Source organism: Bos indicus x Bos taurus, chromosome 22 (genome assembly GCF_003369695.1).
Source record: "Bos indicus x Bos taurus breed Angus x Brahman F1 hybrid chromosome 22, Bos_hybrid_MaternalHap_v2.0, whole genome shotgun sequence".
Taxonomy (NCBI): domain Eukaryota; kingdom Metazoa; phylum Chordata; class Mammalia; order Artiodactyla; family Bovidae; genus Bos; species Bos indicus x Bos taurus.
In genome coordinates this window covers 26,243,439-26,268,224 of record NC_040097.1, presented here as the reverse complement: position 1 = coordinate 26,268,224, position 24,786 = coordinate 26,243,439, and positions in this window count along the sequence as shown.

Genomic DNA, 24,786 nt, shown 5'->3' with positions numbered 1-24,786 from the left:
GTAGGATTATTTCAATAATAATATAGTGCATTTCTTTTAATGATAATATAGTACATTTTACTTAGAAGTGAAATTGTTTCAAATTTTAAGACAGGTTCCATTGTTTCTTAAGTAGGTCTTGTGCCTGTTAAACAGACCAAGCTAGGGCCAGCTGTGTTAACAAATTTAACCAGAATCTCAGCACTTTATACTCGGCAAAGATTTCCTTCTTGTTAATGTTACCTGTTCAACAAAGGTCAACAAGGTAGCTCCACTGCTCATAGTGTTCAGAGCCCCCATCTCCTGGAAACTCTGTCATCTTGTAGCTGAACCATTGTAACACAGAACCTCTGCGAAAGAGGAACGGAGTGTGGAGGTAGAAAGAGAAGCTCTTAAATGCCTTGGCCCTGAAATGGTCCATCAGTTTGCTTATGGATAGTCCTCATGGCCAGAATTAATTCTGTGATCCCAACCAACTGCAAAAGAGGATTGGAAATATGGGAAACTCAAGTATTTGCTTAGCAACAAATGTCTGTTTCTCAGTTGTTTTCATAATAGGATGAGCAGTATTCTGAGTATTCATTCTTTTATTCCTTTACTTATGTTAGATAATGTTCAGGCAGGGAACAAAAGATGCTACGCTATATTTCAGTAGTGATGAATTTTATTAGGTTAGCCAAAAAATTTGTTAGGATTTTTTCATGACATGGGAAAACCAGAAAGAACATTTTGGCCAACCCGATAGATAGGAATTAGGGGCTTATATTAGAAGTGCTAGGGAAGTAAAGATTGGGGATGGCACACAGATCTCAGCAGGTGGCTTATAGAGCTTGTAGAGCTCACTCAGAGCCTGCTGTGGTTCTCGAGTCTCCAGGAAACTCCCACCAGCTCCCACTGCAGAGTCACAAAGCATAGTTTTCATCAGTTCATTGGGAAGCTGCTGTGAAATATCTCAGCCTACATGTCTGGTTACCACTGCTCTGAGGAAATAAAGATTTCTTATTCTCTTTCACCTTTCAGATCTTATATTTGTTCTTCTTGAGGGCCAGCTGTAATCTAGAACTGTATGGGGACAGTGATTGGGGATATAGTCCCTGACTTCTCCTCTGTGAAACAGAAGAAAGCTTGGAAGGCTGGTGTGAAGTGAAAGTTGCTCAGTTGTGTTCGACTCTTTGTGACCCCATGGGACTATACAGTCCGTGAAATTCTCCAGGCTAGAATACTAGAGTGGGTAGCCTTTCCCTTCTCAAAGGGGATCTTCACAACCTAGCGATCGAACCCCGGTCTCCCACATTGCAGGCAGATTCTTTACTAGCTGAGCCACCAGGCGAGCCCAAGAATACTGGAGTGGGTAGCCTATCCCTTCTCCAGTGGCTCTTCCTGACCCAGGAATCAATCTAGGGTCTCCTAAATTGCAGGCAGGTTCTTTATCAACTGAGCTACCAGGGAAGCTTGGAAGGCTGGTAGTGGTTAATTCCCTATTAAATACTGTATTAAAATAGTCTGACAAAGTTGTGGGAAGGTGGTTACTTTTTACCAAGCTGACAATACACAGGTTGGCACACTCACTCATTTGCAGGTGGCAACTAGAAGAAACCCATGGTGTTGAAGGCAACCTGTGTGTCCCTGTCTCTACCTCATTCCTTTTTGAGTGAAGCCATAAAGTTGACATTTGATATTACTAACTTGAATGATAAAATATCTTCTAGCATTTGTTTAAAGTAAGTTTTAGTCTTCTCATAATCAGCTTTTCATAAATTCTGAAAACGACAAGGTCAGAAGGAAAACAGGGATATTGTCTTGTCCTTACCTGAATTCTCAAAGAGCTTTACAACATCTTTTTGTGAGGCTAAGACTTAACACATGTGAAGCAATAGTGTTTGGCATAGGTTTTATATAACTGTTATGAAATGTCATACTGAAAGGCACAGAGAAATAAACATCTGGATGAAAACTATATTTAGAGCTCAAAAGAATAGAAAAACACCTGCCTTTTTTAGACTGTAAAATGGTAAAATGTGGCATCTCTTGTTTGCCTGCATTTCACACAGGGAAATAAAAACTGCTCTTTATATTTCAGGCATAAAAGGTGTGAGACAGAAGTTAGGGACTAATACAAAATTTGGAAGCTCTGCATAGTGAAGGCCAAAGATGCCATTACTGATGTCAGGAGATCCTACACAGAGATCTTGGCCAAAATGTTCAAAGGAGGTGCAAGCCTGCTATTAATGAGGCAGAATAAATGTTAATGGAGTAAACTAGATGGCCATGCAATAAACTAGCTAATAATGAGATAAAATACAGTAAACTGTCATGGAAAACCCACTGCAACAGGAACCCTGGCATTCTGCTTGTCAATTCTGAAATAATCACATGGATTCCCTCCCCATTTGTGGTTAGATTATTTTGTTACAGTGTTTAATAAGGCCACCTCTTGGATTGTTTATGAATGTCCCTGTGTTTAGACAAAATTATTCTAAGAAATCAGTAATGGCTGAAATTTTTCTCTGGCATAGCAGCTGAGGATCACCAGTTGCTTACTGGAGAACTTTGTTAAGAAGGATTCTGAGCTGCATTTGAGCTCAGCATGAAAGAGTGCTCAGTTTGACATTTGGTGGTGTAGAAGGGGCTACTCTGACTTGCCTTGTACATGTTTGCCTTCTGTGACTTCCCATCCTAAGTCTTCTTCCCTTTCAAGTAGAAATGATGCTTTCCTGTTAGTCTCTTTGTGACATATTAATTTAACATCTTTGTTCTTATGTTTTTGATAGATTTCACATTAATATGCCTGTGTGCCTGTAAAACACATAATATAAAGCAATTTCCAAGACAGAAATGAAATCACATTGTTTCTTAGATCACTGAAATGTTTTCTTCTCTTGCACATGTGGCAAATTCTAGAGATTCCAACAGAAACCCGGGGTGTCTTACCAAGATGGCTGAGTAAAGGGCTTGCCCCCTGGGAGACTTGGTCTGATGAAAGCAGAGTCAGTTTCAAACAAACAGTATTACTGAATTTGAGGCTAGGATCTCTTACCCTCCCCATGCTAACATTTATTATCTGCTAAAATCACAGCAAGCTGCAATACCAAAGCAGTTGATTGGAGTTACTCAGTAAATAACATTTGATGAAAAGAAAATTAGGTGGTAAAGAGACCCTTGAGAAATTAGAAAATAGCCTTCTAGTCTTTCAACCTATTTATCATTTACAAAGGCATTGAATAATACAGCAGGCCTAAGAACCAGCAGCAACCTGCTTCCAAATGCCCACAATACGAAATCCAATAGTTGAGCAATCCAGCTTGAGGAATTGTTCAAAGTTGAATCAAAATAAGCTTTGATTAAGGAAGAAAAAAAAAAAAAAAAACCAAAAAACTAATCTTCAAGTTTAACAGAAAGGCTTAAAAGAGCCATTACAAACAACATGAATTATTCAGGCTGGGGATATTGTGACTTGCTTTTTATACACATAAGGCTCAAATGTCTGTTCTCAAACCCAGAGCAAATAAATTGATTTATACCAGTTGAGCTATGCTTGGATAAGGGGAAAGGATGAGCCGATTTTCCTCAGTGCCCTGGCTTTGTTTTCTATACTAATATGCAGTGAACTTTGAGCCCCAGATATTTTTGCTGTTGGGTTAGGATGGGTGAGAAGAGGCCTCATGCAACAGACTTCTGATGGGGCAAATACATTCTTCTGGAAATGTCACCTCTAAATCACTTCTGCATATAAGCTTGGGTACCCAAAAGGGGAAAAAAAAAAAAACCCAGTAAAATTGCATCTGTATGCTGCTTCAAATGCATAGCAGAATGGATGAAAAACATTCTGTCACTAGATCTTAATATTAAAGATTTTCTAATTAGAGCAAATAAAGGTAACAGCATCCTGTTGCTTTTCTGCTATAAAATCCCATCTTTTCCTGGCAGATTTTCCTAGTTTCCCTCCAGTTATACCCTGTTCTAAGTTCTCATAACACTTTGTACATCCTTCCCTGTACTGTTCTGAGAGGCACTGTGTAGTAAACAAATAATGAGCTTTGAAATCAACCCCAGCTCCAACTGGGTAGATTACCTGTCTTCTCTGCTTCTCAGATTCTTTGTATAAAGGCTTTTATGTGAGGAGTTATGGGATAATGGCAGTGCCCAATAAATAAGAGCATTTTTCTATTAATCAGATTCTGAGTTCTTAGGAACAGGGTGTACATCCCACACACAATCCTGCCAGTGATGAGACAGACACATAGATGATATTTTTTGAGTGAATGGTCTATATGGCTCATACATCATTCCACAGAACTTGTTCTTTTCACTGTGTTCCGTTATCACTTGAAGCATTTTTCTCTCAAATCCTTCTTGTGGCTTATTTCAGAGTTTGTTTATACATCTGTTTGATTCCCACAAGTACATTCTTGAGGCCTTACTCTTTTATATCTGATACATTATAAGTAAACAGGACTAGTTAGCTGGGTGAGAGAAGGGGGGATGATAAATGAGACATTGGATGGTTAGAAAGTGAAACTCTCTCACGCACATTTGACTGTTTGCTACCCTATGGACGATACAGTCCATGGAATTCTCCAGGCCAGAATACTGGAGTGGGTAGCCTTTCCCTTCTCCAGGGGATCTTCCCAATCCAGGGATCGAACCCAGGTCTCCCGTACTGCAGGCAGATTCTTTACCAGCTGAGCCTAGAGGGAAAACCTAAAAGCTTATGAAGTACCAGTGCTAAATGGAACATGTATTTTTTAGTGGTTTGTTGTCTGTGCTCACTGCTCCCTTATACTTGTACTATTTTCTTATTTACTCATGCATGAAACATTTACCAGTGTGCTGGGTAACATTCTGGGGAATACAGAGAAGAATCAGAGAGAGAGAGAGAGAGAGAGATGGATTACTTAAGGATGGATAGTTTTTCAGAGAAGATAGAGTGTGGGATACAACAGAATAGATTGTAAATTCAGATGATGTTACTTCAACTGGGAAGTCTTCACTAGATTCTCAGGGCTTCTCACTTCAAATCAAACTTCTTACTCTAAACTCATGATTCTCCATGACCTTAAACTCCTCTTCCACTCTGTTCTAACTGGTCCAGCTAAGTCTTCTCCTGAAACATGGCCTTTTTACCTCTTTCATCCTCTTGTCTGAAAACCCTCCCTCACTCTTCTCTGCTTGGCACAGTCGTCTCCATATCCTTTAAAGTCCACCCCCAAAGTCATTTCTTCCTTGGAGCCTTCCCTGAGTTCCCCAACCCAGAACAGTCTTTCTCTCCTTTAAATGCATTAAGTACTGGCTACTTGTTGTTGACAGCAGAAATGAAAGTAGAGAAGATATTTAAGTTTCATAAACTCAGATGAGTAGGATACGTGTCTATAAGCAGAAAGGAGGTATAGAGGAGGATTGGATTTACTGCGATAAGGTGACTTTGACAAAATTCCTCACCAGCACTGGGGATTCCTGTCTGGAGCTCAGGAAAGACCATGCCAGTGGCATGCATTTGGGCATGCAGAGAGATAGAAATGGAAATTTTAGATGAATGGGATTGACAGGAAGGCATGGTAAAGAGACTGAGCAGAGACTTGAGGAACACCTATGTTTAAAGACTGCAAAAAGAAGAGGAACTTCTGAAAGAATTTGGGAGGGAGCTCTCTGCCACATGGAATAGAAAACAACTTATAGAGAAGCCAAAGAATTATTCTAAAAGTTGTTAGGTAAAATGGAAGACAGTAAAGAAAGGAAGAATGAAGATGCCATCTACTTTCTGGGCAGTCAGTCCATCTGTGTTCTTGAAGCTTAGGATAATGTGCAAATTTGTATTGTCATTTGACAGTATAATCACCATTGGATCATTGTTACAAAACAGCCTTAAAGTCACAGTAAAGAAAGCAAGTGTTGACTGAAATGAGCTCTCAAAGGCAGGTCAGTCCAGAATTTTATATGCAAAATGTAATATTTCTTGGAGAAATATTTCAGAGTGTCTTAGAGGAACTCATCAGTGCTAAATGGAAAAAATTTTATCATGAGAATATGAGATGTCTTTATTATTGGTAGGTTTCTAGTGAATACACATGAGCTTGTTCCAGACTGTATGGAATACTAATTATTATGGATTATTAATATGGATCATATGTACAAGATAAAGTAAGTCAGTGACTGCAAGTAACTCTGTAAAGCTAAGATGCTGCAAGATTGAAAAGAGAAAAAATTTGAAACTAGATGGGAAAGAAGCCATGTTCTAGATTAAACATCTGATTAACAAGTGTTACATTAAAATTATATAAATAAGTCAACTGAATGATCATCCCAGAGAGCTTCTGAAAGTCTCACCAATAAATGTTCTAATTTAAACATTCAGTTGTTTACTCTTGTAACTTTTCTGTGAGATAATTGCTTATAGAAGCATAAAGAATGATGTCAGTGAGAGAAGGACAAAAATGGACTTTAATCCACAGGTTTCTATCTTATTGTCAAACAGAAAAGGGCAGCCCCTTCCCTCACTAACAACTGAAGCCAGGTGAATAAAGACTGAGACAGAGATTCAGAGCCTCAAGATATATCAAGTAAAACAGACATGGGTATGAGACACAGATGTATGTAACACTGCCTGGATAAGGCACGCACCCTATTGATGAGGACTCTAGAAGTTAAAAACAGTGATGATACACATGAAAAGATGCCCAGCATCACTAATCATTAGGGGAATGCAAGTCCAAACCACAGTGAGTGACCATCTTGCACCGATTAAGGTGGCTAGTATCAAAAACAAAGACAGTAACAAGTGTTGTGAGAGAGTGAAGAAATTTAGAAAGATGGTAACAATAACCCTGTGTACGAGACAGCAAAAGAAATTGGAACCCTGTGTACTGTTGGTGAGAATATAAAATGTTGCAACCACTATGGAAAACAATATGGTAGTTCCTCAAAAGAGTAAAAATAAAATTACTGTTTGATCCAAGAATTACCCTTCTGTCCATTGATAGGTGAATGGACTTTCTGAAATGTGGCATACATGTATCATGAAATACATTCAGCCTTAAAAGAGGGGCATTCTGACACATCATTGAACCTTGAGGACGTTACGTTAACCAAAATAAGCCAGTTGTGGAAAGACAAAGAGTAATGTGATTGCCCTTGTAAGCACTCCCTAAAAGTAGTCAAATTCATAAAGACAAAAAGTATGATGGTGGTTGCCAGAAGCTGGGGAAAAGAGGCAATTGGGAGTTACTGTTTAATGGATAGAGAGTTTCAGTTTTGCAAGAACAAAAGGAGATTTTTGCAAAGCCTGTCTGTTGTGTTTAAGAGGCAACCAGGAGGCCACTGTGGTTGGAACTGAATGAGGGTAGAGAAGAGGGCTAGGGGATGACAGATGGGCAAGGAGACTGACGCAGAAATGACCAAGAAAGATGCTGGTAGCGTAGGCGAGGGAGGTAAGAGTAGAGAGAGTAAGAAAAGATCATTTTTAAAGTAGTTAATGGGGTTTGTTGATGGATTAGGTACAAAAGTGTGCAAAAAAGAGAAAAGTCAAGAATGACTCTACCACAGTGGTTCTCAACCATGAATGCTTTTGCCCCCCAGGGGACATATGTCAAAAGGCACAAGAGATCCCTCCACAACAAAGAATTATCTGGTTCAAAGTGCCATACATTGAGTGAGAAAGCCTACCCTAAGGTGTTTGGCCTAAGTAATTAGGCTAATAAAGTGTGACTAAGATGATTAATTTGATGTCAGGCTCAAGACTGGGAAACAGAGGAGAAAAGTTATAGGAATAGCTAACATATTAATATGTGCACTACCTCAGGGACTGTAAGCAACACGTTGAGGGGGTGATCCTATTGTCTATTGGTCAAAATAATGCTTTGAGGTATGTTTTGACATCCCTCAACATGTAGATACCCACTCCAGTATTCTTGCCTGGAGAATCCCAGGGACGGGGGAGCCTGGTGGGCTGCCGTCTGTGGGGTCGCACAGAGTCGGACACGACTGAAGCGACTTAGCAGCAGCAGCAGCAGCAGCAACATGTAGTTGGAAACATAGATGGTTTAACTTCTTGTAGTGCCCGAATTCAGCCAAGGTCTCTGAACCCTGAAGCTCAGAGCCAAACTGTATGTCACAGAAGCTTCCTGAATTCACCATGTTTCCAAGTGAAGCCAATGAATAGAAGCAGTGAAGCCAAAAGGTGTGTGTATATATATATATATATATATATATATATACACACACACACACACACACATATATGTACACATACACATGCTTTGGGGGGTTTTTCCTCTAAACACGAGTCCCGCAACATGAAACAATAATGTGTGCTAATTTGCTACAGCAAAAGTGTGAAAACGGCTCAGTCATATCCGACTCTTTGCAACCCCAGACTATAGCCCACCAGGCTCTTCTGTCCATGGAATTCTCCAGGAAAGAGTACTGGAGTGGATAGCCATTCCCTTCTCTAGGGGATCTTCCCAAGGCAGGTATCGAACCCAGGTCTCTAGCATTGCAGGCAGATTCTTTACCAGTTGAGCCACCTGGGAAGCCCAAGAATACTGGAGTGGGTAGCCTATCCCTTCTTTAGGGGATATTCCCGACCCAGGAATCCTATCGGGGTCTCCTGCATCGCAGGTGGATTCTTTACCAGCTGAGCCATCAGAGAATCCTACACAGCAAAGATGCCAGGTAACAGTTAAGAATGGTGAGATTTCTACCATCAAAGACCCATCACTTTGCATGGCTTTCCTACTTAAGGAGCAGGTGGTGGAAAGATTTCAGACCTCCTCTCGGTGTCTATTTTTCTAGTCTCCCAGTTACATCCTGACTGGCCAGGGTCAGGGTAATTTTTATATTTGCAAGAGAAATGATGAAGAACAACTATGTTGATTTCCCGGGAATGCAGACAGCAGTGTATGTGTGTCTGTTGTTGTTCACTTCAGGGTGGCAGCTGTGAATGGGTTGAGAGAGGAGAGGGCAGTGAGGTTAAGCATTAGACAACAGTGATGTTCAGATGACCGTGCCTAATGTATAACCAGCCTCTAGGCTGGAAAACAAAGGTGAAGGGAATCCCTTCAGCACACAGTGACAAAAAGGGCAGCATTTTTGTTGCTCTGCATTTCCACCCCTTCCCAGGACTTTTGAACTGTGTTTAGCAAGAAATGAAAGGAAATGGCAGGCAAGAAAGAAACAGTGTACCCTCTCTTTTTCTACTGCTACACCATCTGCTTTCAGACTACTGACTTCTTAATTATTTCACTCTTTTGGTTTTCTGCACATGTTTTGAATGATAAGCAGTATTTGGCAAAGAGGACTGGCTTTTAGCCTCAGAGTGAAACTCTCAGGATCATCCTAGATCAGTGAGGGATTTGGTTTTTGCTCTCCCCTCCCTACCAGTACCCCACCGTGTAGGAGACACTGAATAAATGATATACTAAATTTAATAAGCTCACCTAACTCTATGTATGTTAAGGCTCAGATGGCATATCACCTCATCCATGGTGCCTTTGATGACCTCTTCATTCATGCAGCTCTCTCCCCCTGAATCCCATGATACCCATTGCCTGTGCGGCTCATTCATTAAAAAAAAAAAATGTTTCATGGAGCACTAAATATGAGCTTGTTACTGTGTTAGGAGCTGAGGGGGCAGCGGTGACAGACAAAAATCCCTGCCTCCTCTATCTGACTTTCCAGTCTATCATATTATTAAATATGTCTCCAAATACTGGTTAAATTTTTGTGTACTTACTAGCCTCTGCAAGTAGACTGTAAATTTTTTTTAAACCTAGACTTATATTTATTTTTTGGTACCCTGAGCTTTGAATACTGTATCTTCAGAGCAGCAGGAACTCATTAAATCTTTGTTTCAGAATTCAGAAACAGAGGCATTCTCAAATCCTGCCAGTAACAGACTCACTGGAAATCCATTGTTGTTGGTGCCTGCTCTGAATGGGTGATGATTTCCACTAGTTAGCAAGTTAAATTACCCACAGAGTTTGGGTCCATGAAATAAATAGCATCTTCTCTAGTTTTATAAAACACCATGCCTAGAGGGGAAAAAACTACAAAATGAGACCAGTGTCTCTAGTTAGTGGTGGACTGTTTGTGCTTATCTGTAAGTTCATGTTTTTCGTCTCTTGTAAACTGTGTAAGCTGGTTCTGTATCTTAAAGCGGAGATTTGCCACGTAGGCTGTGATGTTACTCATGTCACATGTTTGCTGCAAGTACAAGGTCCTGTGATTATTATGGGCAGTTAATTACTTGTGGCTTTGGGCAGAGGGAAGCCAGTGGTTACATGGTGGTTCAAGCAGCTTCTTGCATGGAGAACTTTTGATCTAAGACCTGCTGTTTTAGAAAAACAGAACCATTTGGGAAGTCCAAGTTTCATTTGGACCTTTTTAGCATGTATCTTGGAAAAGGCAATGGCACCCCACTCCAGTACTCTTGCCTGGAAAATCCCATGGACGGAGGAGCTTGGTGCACTGCAGTCCATGGGGTTGCTAAGAGTTGGACTCTACTGAGCGACTTCATTTTCACTTTTCATCTTCATGTATTGAAGAAATGGCAACCCACTCCAGTGTTCTTGCCTGGAGAATCCCAGGAATGGGGGAGCCTGGTGGGCTGCCGTCTATGGTGTCACATAGAGTCGGACACGACTGAAGCGACTTAGCAGCAGCAGCAGCAGCAGCATGTATCTATGAGATGTCGTTTAGGAGGGGAGTTGCCAGGGAGAGACACCTTGCCTCCCAAAACAAATGCTCTATCTGCCTGCTGATACTTTAGATAGGGCTTTTTTTTTTTTTTTTTTTTTTTTACCCCAGTTAAGCAAAGCTTAGAAATGCAACTATCCCTATGAAAAGTCATAATGAATTCTAAGAGGGGAAAAAAAAAAAAAAAAACAACTCATTATGAAATCTGCAGACTTTAAAGACTACATTTTTACCTAAGACCAGACCGCTGTGGATAAAACATGCTTTGTAAGCTGATCCCATTTGTATTAAGAAGAAAATGTCTTAATACGTAATGTCTTATTTCTATTTTTTAGTTACTAGATATATATTTTCTGTCATAAAACCCTAATAAATATGTATCAAGTGATGGAAATTTTAAGGTTACATTTTTAGTTGTAAATCATGTATTTAATGTAGAGTCTGGGTGGATGACCATATGCAGGGTTTAAATACATATAATCTTCCTTTCTTTAAGTACTTATCCAATTTTGCTTCAGATATTACCAATGAGTAACCTCTTTTCCATTTCATCTGCCCCATAAGAACATACTCAAACTTAATTTAGCTCTAAAATTTTTGTCAAATGCTGACCCAGAGTTAGGTGCTATGGAGGTATGCCAGAATAAGAGAACTCTGTTTTGTGAGAGAGACTTAGAGTGACTCAACACAAATGGAGTCCCAAATAGCCATAAAAACTACAGTTAACCCTTGAACAACATGGGTTTAAACAGGGAGGATCCACTTAAGAGCAGGTTTTTTTCAAGAGTCAATGAGGTAGTACCACAACATCTGTGTTGGTTGAATCCACTAATGTAGACTGCGGATTCAAAAGGAGCCACAGATACAAAGGGCCAACTGTAAGTTATAGGCAGATTTTCCATTGCTACAAGGGTTGGCCCCCCAATCCCCTCATTGTTCAAAGGTCAACCATATAAGGGCTGTCATGACAGAGAAATAATCATACTGAAAAACTGTTCTGCAATCATTATGCCAGCAAATTTGGAAAACTCAGCAGTGGCCATAGGACTGGAAAAGGTCAGTTTTCATTTCAATCCCAAAGAAAGGCAATGCCAAAGAATGTTCAAACTACTGCACAGTTGCACTCATTTCTCATGCTCACAAGGTAATACTCAAAATCCTTCAAGCTAGACTTCAACTGTATGTGATACAGTTATGTATGTGATAAGATAACTTCCAGATGTACAAGCTGGATTTAGGAAAGGCAGAAGAACCAGAGATCAAATTGCTGACATTGGTTGGATCATAGAAAAAGCAAGAGAATTCCAGGAAAACATCTACTTCTGCTTCATTGACCACACTAAAGTATTTGACTCTGTGGATCACAACAAACTGTGGAAAATTCTTAAAGGGACAGGAATACCAGACCACCTTACCTGCCTCCTGAGAAACCTGCATGTAGGTCAAGAAGCAACAGTTCGAACCTGACATGGAACCACAGGCTGGTTCAAATTTGGGAAAGGAGTATGTTAAGGCTGTATGTTGTCACCCTGCTTATTTAACTTATATGCAGAGCACATCATGTGAAATGCCAGGCTGGATGACTCACAGGCTGAAATTGAGATTGCTGGGAGAAATATCAATATCTCAGATATCCGGATGACACCACCCTAGTGGCAAAAAGTGAAGAGGAACTTAAGAGCCTCCTGATGAAGGTGAAAGAAGAGAGTGAAAAGGCTGGCTTAAAACTCAACATTCAAAAAGCTAAGATAATGGCATGCAGTCCCATCACTTCATGACAAATAGATGGGGGAAAAAAGTGGAAACAGTGACAGACTTTATTTTCTTGGGCTCCAAAATCACAGTGGACAGTGACTGCAGCCATGAAATTAAAAGATGCTTGCTCCTTGGAAGAAAAGCTGTGACAAATCTGCTGCTGCTGCTAAGTCGCTTCAGTCGTGTCCAACTCTGTGCAACCCCATGGACGGCAGCCCACCAGGCTCCCCCATCCCTGGGATTCTCCAGGCAAGAACACTGGAGTGGGTTGCCATCTCCTTCTCCAATGAATGAAAGTGAAAAGTGAAAATGAAGCCGCTCAGTCATGTCCGACTCGTAGCAACCCCATGGACTGCAGCCTACCAGGCTCCTCCGTCCATGGGATTTTCCAGGCAAGAGTACTGGAGTGGGGTGCCATCGCCTTCTCCGGTGACAAATCTAGTCAACATATTAAAAAGAAGAGACATCACTTTGCTGACAAAGGTTGGTATAGTCAAAGCTATGGTTTTTCCAGTAGTCGCATATGGACGTGAAAGGTGGACCATAAAGAAGGCTGAGCATCAAAAAATTGATGCTTTTGAACTGTAGTGTTGGAAAAGACTCTTGAGAGTCCCTTGGACTGCAAGGAGATCCAACCAGTCCATCCTAAAGGAGATCAACCTTGACTATTCATTGGAAGATGTGATGGTGAAGCTCCTCTACTTTGGCCACCTGATGCTAAGAGCTGACTCACTGGAAAAGATTCTGGTGGTGGGAAAGATTGAGGGCAAGAGAAGAAGGGGGCAAGAGAGGATGAGATGGTTGGATTGGCGTCATTGACTCAATGGACTTGAGTTTGAGGAAACTCCGGGAGATGGTGAAGCACAGGGAAGCCGGGTGTGCTGCAGTCCATGGGGTTGCAAAGAAGCGGACAGGACTGAGTAACTAAGCAACAACAAATCATACTCAGAAGTAATCTGAGGTTACAAAATAAGTTGTGTAACCTTTGTATTTGTGTATTGGTATGCTGATTTATTTTCAAAGTGTTTTGAATAGGTACATATGTAAGATTTGTTTTCGAGGAGTTGTTTCCTCTTAGTTCTCATTCTTGCAGCATTTTGCCCATACTCTCATAGTGTACTGTGATTGTTCAATAAATGTATTAAATTAGTTGTTCTGTCTCTTCCTTCAAACACTGAAGTCCTCCAGGCCAGAGACCATCTTTCTCCTTCCTGCTCATTTTTGTATCCACTATGCCTAGCACCATATTTGGCACAAAGAAATATTCATTGTATTTTTTATCAAATGTATACTTCAGTGTCCTGACTTCATATCTATCAGTAAGAGTTGTGATCATAACTCACTTCTTTCTCACTACAAAGACAAATTCAGGATGCAAAGATCTTTTTCCTGTCTCTTAAATCAGAATTAGTTTTTTGAGTAAGAGTTGGTTGGTTTATGCATATTGCATAGAGATACTATAAGTGAAAATAGAATTTGCCCCTGACTTATCTTTATACGTTCAAAATGGAATGTCTGTCCCACATCTATATTTTCCTTGTAGTTTATTCTCATCTCTTTCTCAGTATCTCATATGTATAATAATAGAAGTCCTTTCTTGTTCTCCTTTCTATGGCTGCTTTAAGCTACACTGCTTTTAGGAGTCTATTTGTATTCAGAGACTCCAGTGGTAAGTAATTTCAACAGGATGAAGCTCTTTAATCCTATTTTATATCTAAAAGGCATGCTCAACACTATCTCCTGCCATCTCTTGAGAATCCAATTTCCTAAGGTTATATTCCTGAGACTGGAAATTTTCAAAACTTAGAGTTCAAAGTTAAGTATCAAATTTAGACAAAGCCCAGACAATCCCAGCTGAGACTGATTTGTGTGGCCATAAACAGTAACAATCTTCCAGTAGCTATTGGTATAATAACTATGATTGCAACATAACAGTCAAGTTTCTCTCCTCTGGGCCCTGCACACTTGGAACTGTTTTTCCTAAACAGAATTTGTCGAGAATGTAACACTCACGATAAAAGCCACCAGAACAGGATAGCAGACATCCATGTAACTACTAGGTAGCAAAACAGTAGGATGTAATTTCAGAATAAATTCAGTTATAAATCAAAATGCCGTTAACTGAGACAACAAACAACAGTTTCTAGGTGGAAACCTACTGAGTACAGCTAGTGGAGGAAGCTGCCAAGTCACCAGCTCCTAACTTTCATGAGCAACATGCCAAGGTCAAGTGGTCTTTTCTAAGCCATTTTTTTGGTCCGTGAAATACAGAGATGAAGAAATAATTGTGATTTTTTAAAGTAAATGTAATGAAAATTTAAAAACTGTATAAATCCAACAGGTAAAACACCCTCAAAGCTGCTGGTTTACTGAAGCTTCCAGCTAAGTGTTAATTCTAAAATTACTGATGGACTCATTATCAGAGAAATGCAAATCAAGACCACTATGAGGTACCATTTCACACCAGTCAGAATGGCTGTGATCCAAAAGTCTACAAATAATAAATGTTGGAGAGGGTGTGGAGAAAAGGGAACCCTCTTACACTGTTGGTGGGAATGCAAACTAGTACAACCACTATGGAGAACAGTGTGGAGATTCCTTAAAAAAACTGGAAATAGAACTGCCTTATGATCCAGCAATCCCACTGCTGGGCATACACACTGAGGAAACCAGAAGGGAAAGAGACACGTGTACCCCAATGTTCATCACAGCACTGTTTATAATAGCCAGGACATGGAAGCAACCTAGATGTCCATCAGCAGATGAATGGATAAGAAAGCTATGGTACATATACACAATGGAGTATTACTCAGCCATTAAAAAGAATTCATTTGAATCAGTTCTAATGAGGTGGATGAAACTGGAGCCTATTATACAGAGTGAAGTAAGCCAGAAGGAAAAACACCAATACAGTATACTAACGCATATATATGGAATTTAGAAAGATGATAACAATAACCCTGTGTACGAGACAGCAAAAGAGACACTGATGTATACAACAGTCTTTTGGACTCTGTGGGAGAGGGAGAGGGTGGGAAGATTTGGGAGAATGGCATTGAAACATGTAAAATATCATGTATGAAACGAGTTGCCAGTCCAGGTTCAATGCACAATACTGGATGCTTGGGGCTGGTACACTGGGACGACCCAGAGGGATGGTATGGGGAGGGAGGAGGGAGGAGGGTTCAGGATGGGGAGCACATGTATACCTGTGATGGATTCATTTTGATATTTGGCAAAACTAATACAATTATGTAAAGTTTAAAAATAAAATAAAATTTAAAAAAAATAAAAAAATAAAATTACTGGTGGGCCAAGACACTTAGTAATTCCTTACCAGCACCCTCACTACCTATTGGATTTTAAAATTACTTTTGGGAAATTGAGTGGAAAATTTACCCCCAGAAATGAGTTATTAATTATTCTATATGTCTTTTTTTTTAATTGAGAATTTCCAATGCTATAATGGTAATGGATTAATGCAGACTTTTATTTCTGGGTCATATGGAAAGTTAGAATTAAAATCACCTGCCTTTCAGTGAAATCAGTATAGATGAATTCAGGACTTACATACCACAAGGAGCCAGCTTTCATTCCTGAAAGTCCAGGAATGAGATGTAGGCCAAATACATGCAAATCGACCAAATATCAACTTACTCTAGTCCTACAGCTTCTCAGAAAACTCTTAAATTAAATACAATGGAAAGAAGGAAATAAAAATTAAGATAAAATAATTTAATAAGGAGAATATGGAACATAAAACTGATTTTTTTTTTCTGACAAAGTTGCAAAAATACTTTAACTTCCAAATATGCAGATCCTCCTCCCTCAGAAATTTGAATCATTTATATATTAGATATGAAAGAAAATATATCATTTCTGTAAGTCCCATCTTAGACATAATAGGACTAATTAGCAATCTCTCTCTGAAGGGGGCTTTTTTATGCACAGTGGAGACTGTTGGGTCTTTGCTCATAATGCACCCTGTGCAAAGAACTCTGCTGCCCTCTGCTGTCGCTGAAGCTAGAGGACACAGAAGAAAAGAAAACTCGGGCACCTGTGAATGGGAGAGGATGGGAACCCCTTGGTACTGGCAGCTTCCCTGGTGGCTCAGATGGTAAAGAACCTGCCTGCAAATGCAGGAGACCTGGCTTCCATCCCTGGGTTGAGAAGATCCCCTGGAGAAGGAAATGGCTACCCACTCCAGGATTCTTGCCTGGAGAATTCCATGGACAGAGAAGACTGGCAGACTACAGTCCATGGGATCACAAAGAGTTGGACATGACTATGTGACTTCTACTTTCACTGGAAGGCCAGGCAAGTCAACGCCCCTTCTGAGGGAAAAGACCCTTGTAAACATCCTTGAGCTACTGATCCAGTTCTTCACCCTAACTGGATACAAGTGAAGAAGTAAGGAAGTAACTACAGGTGTGAGGTGGTATCTTACTGTGGGTTTGATTTGCATTTCCCTGATTATTAGTGATGTTGAGCATCTACCCATTTGTCTTTTTCCATTTGTCTGTCTTCTTTAAAAAGACGTCTGTTCAGATCCTCTGTCCATTTTTAATTGGGTTATTTTTCTGATATTCAGTTATATGAGTTCTTTGCATATTTTGGATATTAACTTCTTATCAGACATTGTTTGCAAATATCTTCTCCCATTTGGTAGGCTGCCTTTACATTTTTTGATGGCTTCCTTCACTGTGCAAGAGCCTTTTACTTTGATGTAGTGCTGTTTCTTTTATTTTCGCTTTTATTTCCCTTTCCTAAAGAGACAGATCCAAAAATATAAATATATATTGGTAAGACCAATGGCAAAGGCCATACCGCCTCTGTCTTATTCTGAAAATTTTATGGTTGAACTCTTTACCAGACAGATTGCATGTTTCTATCATTTAGTTCTTTTTCTGAGGTTTTATCTTATTCCTTTATTTGGAACATCTGTTCCCTCATTTTACCTAATTCTCTGATTTTGTTTATGTGTATTAGTAGGTCTGTTGTGTCTCCCAGTCTTGGAAAAGTGGCCTTCTGTAGGAGATGTCCTATGTTACCAGCAGCATGCTCCCCGCTGGTCACTGGAGCTGTGTGCTCTGGGATGCGCCTGTGTGACTGTGCACCCTTGTGCAGGGACCATTGTGTGCACCGCTAGGCAGGGCTGGCCACGGGCCCTCTTGGCTGTGATGCCCTGCTTTGTGCTGTGGCTTCAGGTCCACTGGAGAACAGAGCAGGCCTCTTGCACAACAGCCCAGTGGCATGTGACTCTGCAGGCCCCTGGGTGCACAGGGCAGGCTTCTCGCATGGTCAGCTGCACAGCCCTGCAGACACCCTTGCTTCTGGCCTGTTGGTAGTCAGGGCCAGGTTCCCACATGGCTGCCCACATGGTTTGCTTGCCCACAGCTTCTTCAGGCTCACAGTCTGGGGAGCCCAATGTGGGACTCAAGACTCCCACTTCCTGAGGAGGACCTTTGCGGTTGTGATATTCCTCCCGTTTGTGAATCACCAGCCCCAGAGTGTGACTAAACCACATCTCTACCACTCCTACCTGTCATGTTGAGGCTGCTTCTTTATATCTTTAGTTGTGGAGATTCTTTTCTGCTAGTCTTTACATTGTTCACACAAATAGCTGTTCTGTGAGTAGCTTTAATTTTTGGTGTGCCCTTGGGAGGAGATAACTACAGGGTCTTCCTAGTGGACTGTCTTGGGCAGACTTTCCAGGAATAAATTACACTTCAAGTTCATTAGCAGTCATTTATTGACCATTGCAGGGAGAGGGCCAGAAAAATGTAAAAGACACACACACTCACTCACTCACTCATTCACTCAGTCATTCCCCTACCCCAGCTTCAACCAGCCCAGTTCTATCAGAGGATGTTTAGTGTAATGGTTAGGAGCTTGTGTGCTGGATTCTGGCTCCTAATTCTGATACTTATTAACTTTGTGACTTTGACTGGGTTTCTTACCTTTTTTGTGCCTCAGTTTTCTTATTTGTCTGTCTTATCTTGTCTGTCTTCACAAGGTGGTTGTGAAGATCAAATGAGTTAATGTCAGAAGCTTAGACCCTACTGCTTGATGTATAATAAATGTTGAATGATAACTGTCTATGTGGGACATCTCTTCCTATCACTGTAAAATCCTCTCAGCCTTACCTCTTATGTCACCAGCCACTACTTGTGACAGCTCTGTGCCAGCTTTGAAGGCTTTAATATGTACAGTGGCACAGTTTTCCATCTGGGCCACAGCCCTGTACCCTTTTCTTTCAGCCCCTGGGTTTCTAAGATGCCACATCATGGGGTACCCTCAGCAACCTGCTTGGTACTCAAAATCTTCTCATCCCAGAAATGCAAAGAAGTTCATCTAGTGGACTATCTTTGACCTAGGTGAAATGGAAACAGAAGAAAAATATTTCTTTTTTTTTTTTTGCTCCTAGGTAGGCAATTTTAAAACATGTTTTATGAGCTTTTTCAGAAGGTTTGGAATTAAACACCAGGTGCCTGCAGAGGAGGCCAAGCCCGTATAGAAACTTCCTCCCTACTTCCCTCCTGTTCCCCTGTACTCCTGCTCACTGGGATCGCCTTCCCAAATAAACCGTGTGCACTTGAAAGCTTGTCTTCAGCTCCACTTTCAGGGGAACCCAGGATAAAACAGTTGTTTTTAATTTTCTTAGCTTTGACTTTAAAAATGGTTACCCAGTTACTCATATGGTATGTCTATTTACAGACTGCCCTTGACTCTTGGCTTGTCTTTGGGATCTTGACCCTCTTTTCTGTGGCATCTCCAGTCTCATTCCTTTTATTGATTCCTTCTGAATATCCTCTCCATCCTGGAGAGACCTTCTGCCTCATGCCACTGCCCGAGTTCTTGGTAGAAGAGTCTGCCTTTGCTGCTGTCATTTGTTCAGCTCTCATTCATCCATCTCCCCTGCTCTGAAGCCATTCTCACAACTGACCTGTCAAGTGACAGCTCCAGTCACTTGTTGTTATAAAACCTGAATCCATTCTGCAAAGAGGTTTGTAAATAATGAGACGAAATATACTCATATTAATTAACATGTAATGATTTATATGCATTCTTATTTAATACTCAAAACAAGCCTATTTTTTAGTTGAGAAAAGAGATTCAGAGAAGTTAACTTTTCAGCAAGCACACAGCTAGACTGTGCAGTGTGTGTGTTAGTCGGTCAGTGGTGTCTGACTCTTTACAATCCCATGGACTGTAGCCCATCAGGCTCCTTTGTCCATGGGATTCTTCAGGCAAGAATACTGGAGTGGGTTGCCATTCCCTTCTCCAGGGGATCTTCCCTGAACCAGGGATTGAACCCCAGGTCTCTTGCACTGCAGCCAAATGCTTTACCATTTGAGGCACCAGGGAAGCCCCAACCCATGCAGAACTAGGACTTGAATCCAAGTCTTTCTTCTTAGATGCTCAGCTCTTACTCCATCAGGACCCTCTTTAGTGATGACTTCTGTGCTTGGCCCTGGTCTGAAGGCTGTCCGTAGTTCTTAGTACTGTGATGTGTAGATTTTTTCCCACTGATTTAAAAGGCAGGAGTGAAAGGAATCCCATTATATAGTGACAGAAAGTATATTTAAAATTACTTAGGGCTTTGGATTAAGAAAAAATGGAAACTGACTACTCATGGATACAGGTTTTCATGTGGGGTGTTGAAAATATTCTAAAATTGATTATGGTGACTATTGCAAAGCCCTGTGAATATGCTAAAACAGCAACAACAATGAATTCTACACTTCCAACGAGAGATTTGTCAGTTATCTGGATTCTATCTCAAAAACTGTGATTGAAAAAAAAACCCACTAGAATTTTTACCAAATCTATTGGATAACCAAATATAGCACATGTGTAGGAACTGGCAGTAATGCCGCTGTTACTCCTGATATTCACAACCAGTAATTTTTTTCATAAAATGGTGCTTGGTTTTCACTTGCATATATTTGTGGGCTGGAGGATTTGGGGTTCCAGAAAGTATTCCTTTTCAGATTGTTGCTGATCTGGCACAAGGTTACTGAGCCCCGTGACTAGGAAGCCTGCAAGCAGCTCTGGGTGCAGCCACCCTCTTCTGCTCCTTTAAAAGTAAGAAAGATCATCAGCATCTGAAAGAAAACAGCACAGAATCCTGTGAATGCCTGCCTTTGATGTGGCCTTACTTAGGGACCCACATCCAGATGTCCCAGGCAATTACAATGACCACTTTGCCTCACATATGTTCTTCTTGTCCTAACTCCCAACAACAAAAGGGACTAGAAAAGTAAACCGTAACTGAGTTCCGCAAACCAATATGCTGTTCTTAACCATGCTGCGATTCATGGGGTTGCAAAGAGTCGGACACTGAGCGACTGAACTGAACTGAACCTTCCAGGAGATGTTGACTGTAGGGAAGCTGTGCAGCGGGGAAACTGCCATTCAGCTTTGAAAAACGTAGACTCACAATGAGCCTCAGCTCACCTGAGGCAGGGACATCCAACAAAAGAAAGATGATTAGTGTGGCAGGACCATTGACCATTAACTATCGGCATCTACTGACCCTATTATTTCAGTATCTTGATTAATTTCACCCTGAACATCCAAGAGGAGGTGGATCTCCCGCTTCTCTCCACCTGTGACCTTAGTAACTGCTGATCACTTCGGGGTGCCTCCTGTCCTAAACAACTCTCATCCTCAACAATATTCTTTTTTTTTTTTTTTTTCTGATCCACAAAACTAAAGCTGATGTGTGTCACAGCACAGGGGGAGTCTCTTTCTTAGCTTTCCCTGCTTCCTTAGCTTGTAGAAGAGAAACCAGAACTGTAGGTAGTTTTCTCCAGATTCCCCTAAGGAGAAACTCTAATCTGCATAGGAAAGAATGCCTTATAAGATAAAGGAAAAATTGGGGGAGGAAAAAGCTGGATACTCCAAGGAAAAATGGCCACTCCTATATTCCTGAGCTTTGAAAGATACAAGTAAGGGTTTTGACCCCAGCAGTTCTTTGGGCCATGGGTTTATTGCCTCTGCTTAATACATTGCCTTGAGACTCACCACATGGGTCAAGAATTCTCCCTGGATGTTCCCACTGAGAGAGGACCCCTTAGATATGTTTTTAAAAACAATTGGTGGTACATTTAGATGGTAAGCAGAGGGTTTTAGAATCCTGGGGACAGAATATAAGGACATTGCACTTTACCTAAATGAAAGTAAACTTTCTCCTTGGTTAACACAAATCAGATTTTCTAAATGAATAGGATTGGACAGAACTAGTGACAGCTTATTTTGCCAAGTATTAACTAAATTGATAAAACTTTAACAATAGAGGTGGGGTAAGTAGACAACACTATTTTTTGGAGAAGGATTTCAGATTCCTTAATACACAGGAATTCTAAAAGTCCTTCTGCTCCTAGTTTCTATTGAGAAAAATCTAGAAAAGAGCTCTTGGGGAGAGAGAAGATCTGAACACAAAAGCTTGACTCACTTCTTAGCTCAGGGACTCTAGGCAGGCTAGTTTACCTCACTAATCTTCCCCTTCTTAATGGGTGGTGAAAAAAAATTTTTACTTGGCTTTCCCACAACACTATTACTGTTTTGGTTATTACATGTATCTACTACTGATAAATATATATTTATCTACTTATACTACTGATAAGTATATATATAAATATGTATATACTTACCATATGTAATAAAGGAAGGGAGAAATAGCAGCATCTATTAAGTGTACCTAAGTAAGGAACTGTCATTATCCCATTTTATAAATCAGCAAGTTGGTTCTCAAAAAATTCACTAAGTGATGCCAGGTCAAATACCTAGATAGTGCCAGGACTGGTTCAAACCCAGTCTGTTTCCTTTCAAAGTCTCTTTCTTCCAGTGGTCACTTTTCTTTTTATTAAATAGTGAAGTATTCTACAGGTACAGTGTTACTTAGATCACCAAATTTTCACTTGACAATTTCTTCTTTGTCAGATGAAATTTTTGTGTTTATAATCAGGAGTTCCATTTCTTAAAAAAACTTACTGAAGTTTTCAAGTGTCTACACCATTTATAACTAGCTGAAGCAGTCTCGTTGAAGATTCAAGTGAATCTTTGCCTATCTTGTAGCATCTCAAGTTAACCTTCTCATCTGTAACTGAAAATATAATAAATATTAATGGCAACCCACTCCGGTACTCTTGCCTGGAAGGTCCCATGGGCAGAGGAGCCTGGTGGGCTGCAGTCCATGGGGTCGCTGAGGGTCGGACGCGACTGAGCAACTTCGTTTTCACTTTTCACTTTCATGCATTGGAGAAGGAGATGGCAACCCACTCCAGTGTTCTTGCCTGGAGAATCCCAGGGATGGGGGAGCCTGGTGGGCTCCCTGTGTGACGGGGTCGCACAGAGTCGGACACAACTGAAGCAACTTAGCAGCAGCAGCAGCAAACTCAACCTGGGTTTTCGGTGTGAAAAACTGATTACAGAATATTAACAGTATATTTATATGAACTAATTTAAGAATTTCTTAGTTTCTCTTTTCCTTATTCTTCTCAGTGATAAAAACAAAGGAATAATCAGATATTGTAAATAGTGCTGCAGTGAACATTGGGTTATGTGTAGACATGGAAGTAACCTAAATATCCATTACCAGATGACAAAAGAAAATATGGTCCATATATATACACAATGGTATATTACTCAGCCATAAACAGAATGGAATAATGCTGTTTGCAGCAACATGGATGGACCTAGAGATCGTCATGCCAAGTGAAGTAAGCCAGACAGATATCATACCACCGCTTATATGTGAAATCTTAAAAAAGAATGATACAAATGAACTTATATATAAAGCAGAAATAGACTCACAGACATAGAAAACTTATGGTTATCAAAGGTTAAGGGAGTGGGAGGGATAAATTATGAGTTTGGGATTAACACACACACTACTGAATATAAAACAGATAATCAACAAGGACCTACAGTATAGCTCAGAGAATGTATACTCAATATTTTGTAATAACTGATACTGGAAAATATTCTAGAAAAGAATATGTATATGTGTGTGTATATATATTATATATATATATATAAGTATGTGTGTGTATAACTGAATCACTTTGCTATATACCCGAAACTAACACAGCACTTTAAATCAGCTAAACTTTAGTTAAAAAAATTAAATTCATTTTAAACTAAAAAATAATACTGGTTAGGGGGAAAAGTCCTTATTCGGCCCTAGGTAACTACTTGCCATTTCTAGGCATATCAATACACAAGTTCTGAGTTAAGCATGAAATACTGCTGATAAAAAAGTTATTCTCTAAGTTACTAGGTGTTATCTACCCGCAGTTGGACCTCGGTTAACAAGCAAAGCTCAGATTCCTTCCACAGCTATTTTAAGTATCATTAAAAAGTGAAAACATATTTAAATACCCAGAAAATTTAAAGAAGGGAAAAGGTAGGAGGCAGAAAAAAATTAAAGAGGGCCAGAAAGAAATGCATCAGTGATTTCTCTGTCAGGTAACACTTTCTCAAACTGGCCTGATCGCTGAAGATGAAATAGAAATTTCTTTATCAAACAGTGAAAGAACTGACCTTTGATCAAATGTCCGTTTGTAGTTTTGACAAGGAAATTTGCTTGGGAAAAAAAAGTACGCTGGACACTTTCTACATGAAAAGTTAAGTTGCAGTAATGTAAAGGCAGCCAGAGGTCAGACTTCTTAAAACAAGTCTGTCAGATAAAACCTGACTCCTTCTACTATGCACGTGGTGTGTTTTTTAATCTGCAAAGGGTTTTTAAGGACAGATGTGGTATTTTTGTTCTGTGCTGAACATAATTTTAGGCCTGAGTTTGAGCTTCTAATTTTTTACCTAGCATATATTACAGATTGGGATAGAAAAAAACTAAAATGGTAACATAAACATTGTCAACCATCTAATTTGTATTCAGTAATTACTCTACAAGATAATTAGTTATAAGCCTATTGATTTCTTTTTAGTGTCCCCTATAACATGCAGTACTTTGGCCACCTCATGCGAAGAGTTGACTCATTGGAAAAGACTCTGATGCTGGGAGGGATTGGGGGCAAGAAGAGAAGGGGACGACAGAGGATGAGATGGCTGGATGGCATCACTGACTCGATGGACGTGAGTCTGAGTGAACTCCGGGAGTTGGTGATGGACAGGGAGGCCTGGGGTGCTGCGGTTCATGGGGTCGCAAAGAGTCGGACACAACTGAGCGACTGATCTGATCTGATCTGATAACATGCTAGTAGAAGACCCATAGCTGTGTTTGAAAAGTTATCTAAAAATGACTTGAGAGTCCCTTGGACTGCAAGGAGATCCAACCAGTCCATCCTAAAGGAAATCAGTCCTGAATATTCATTGAAAGGACTGATGTTGAAGCTG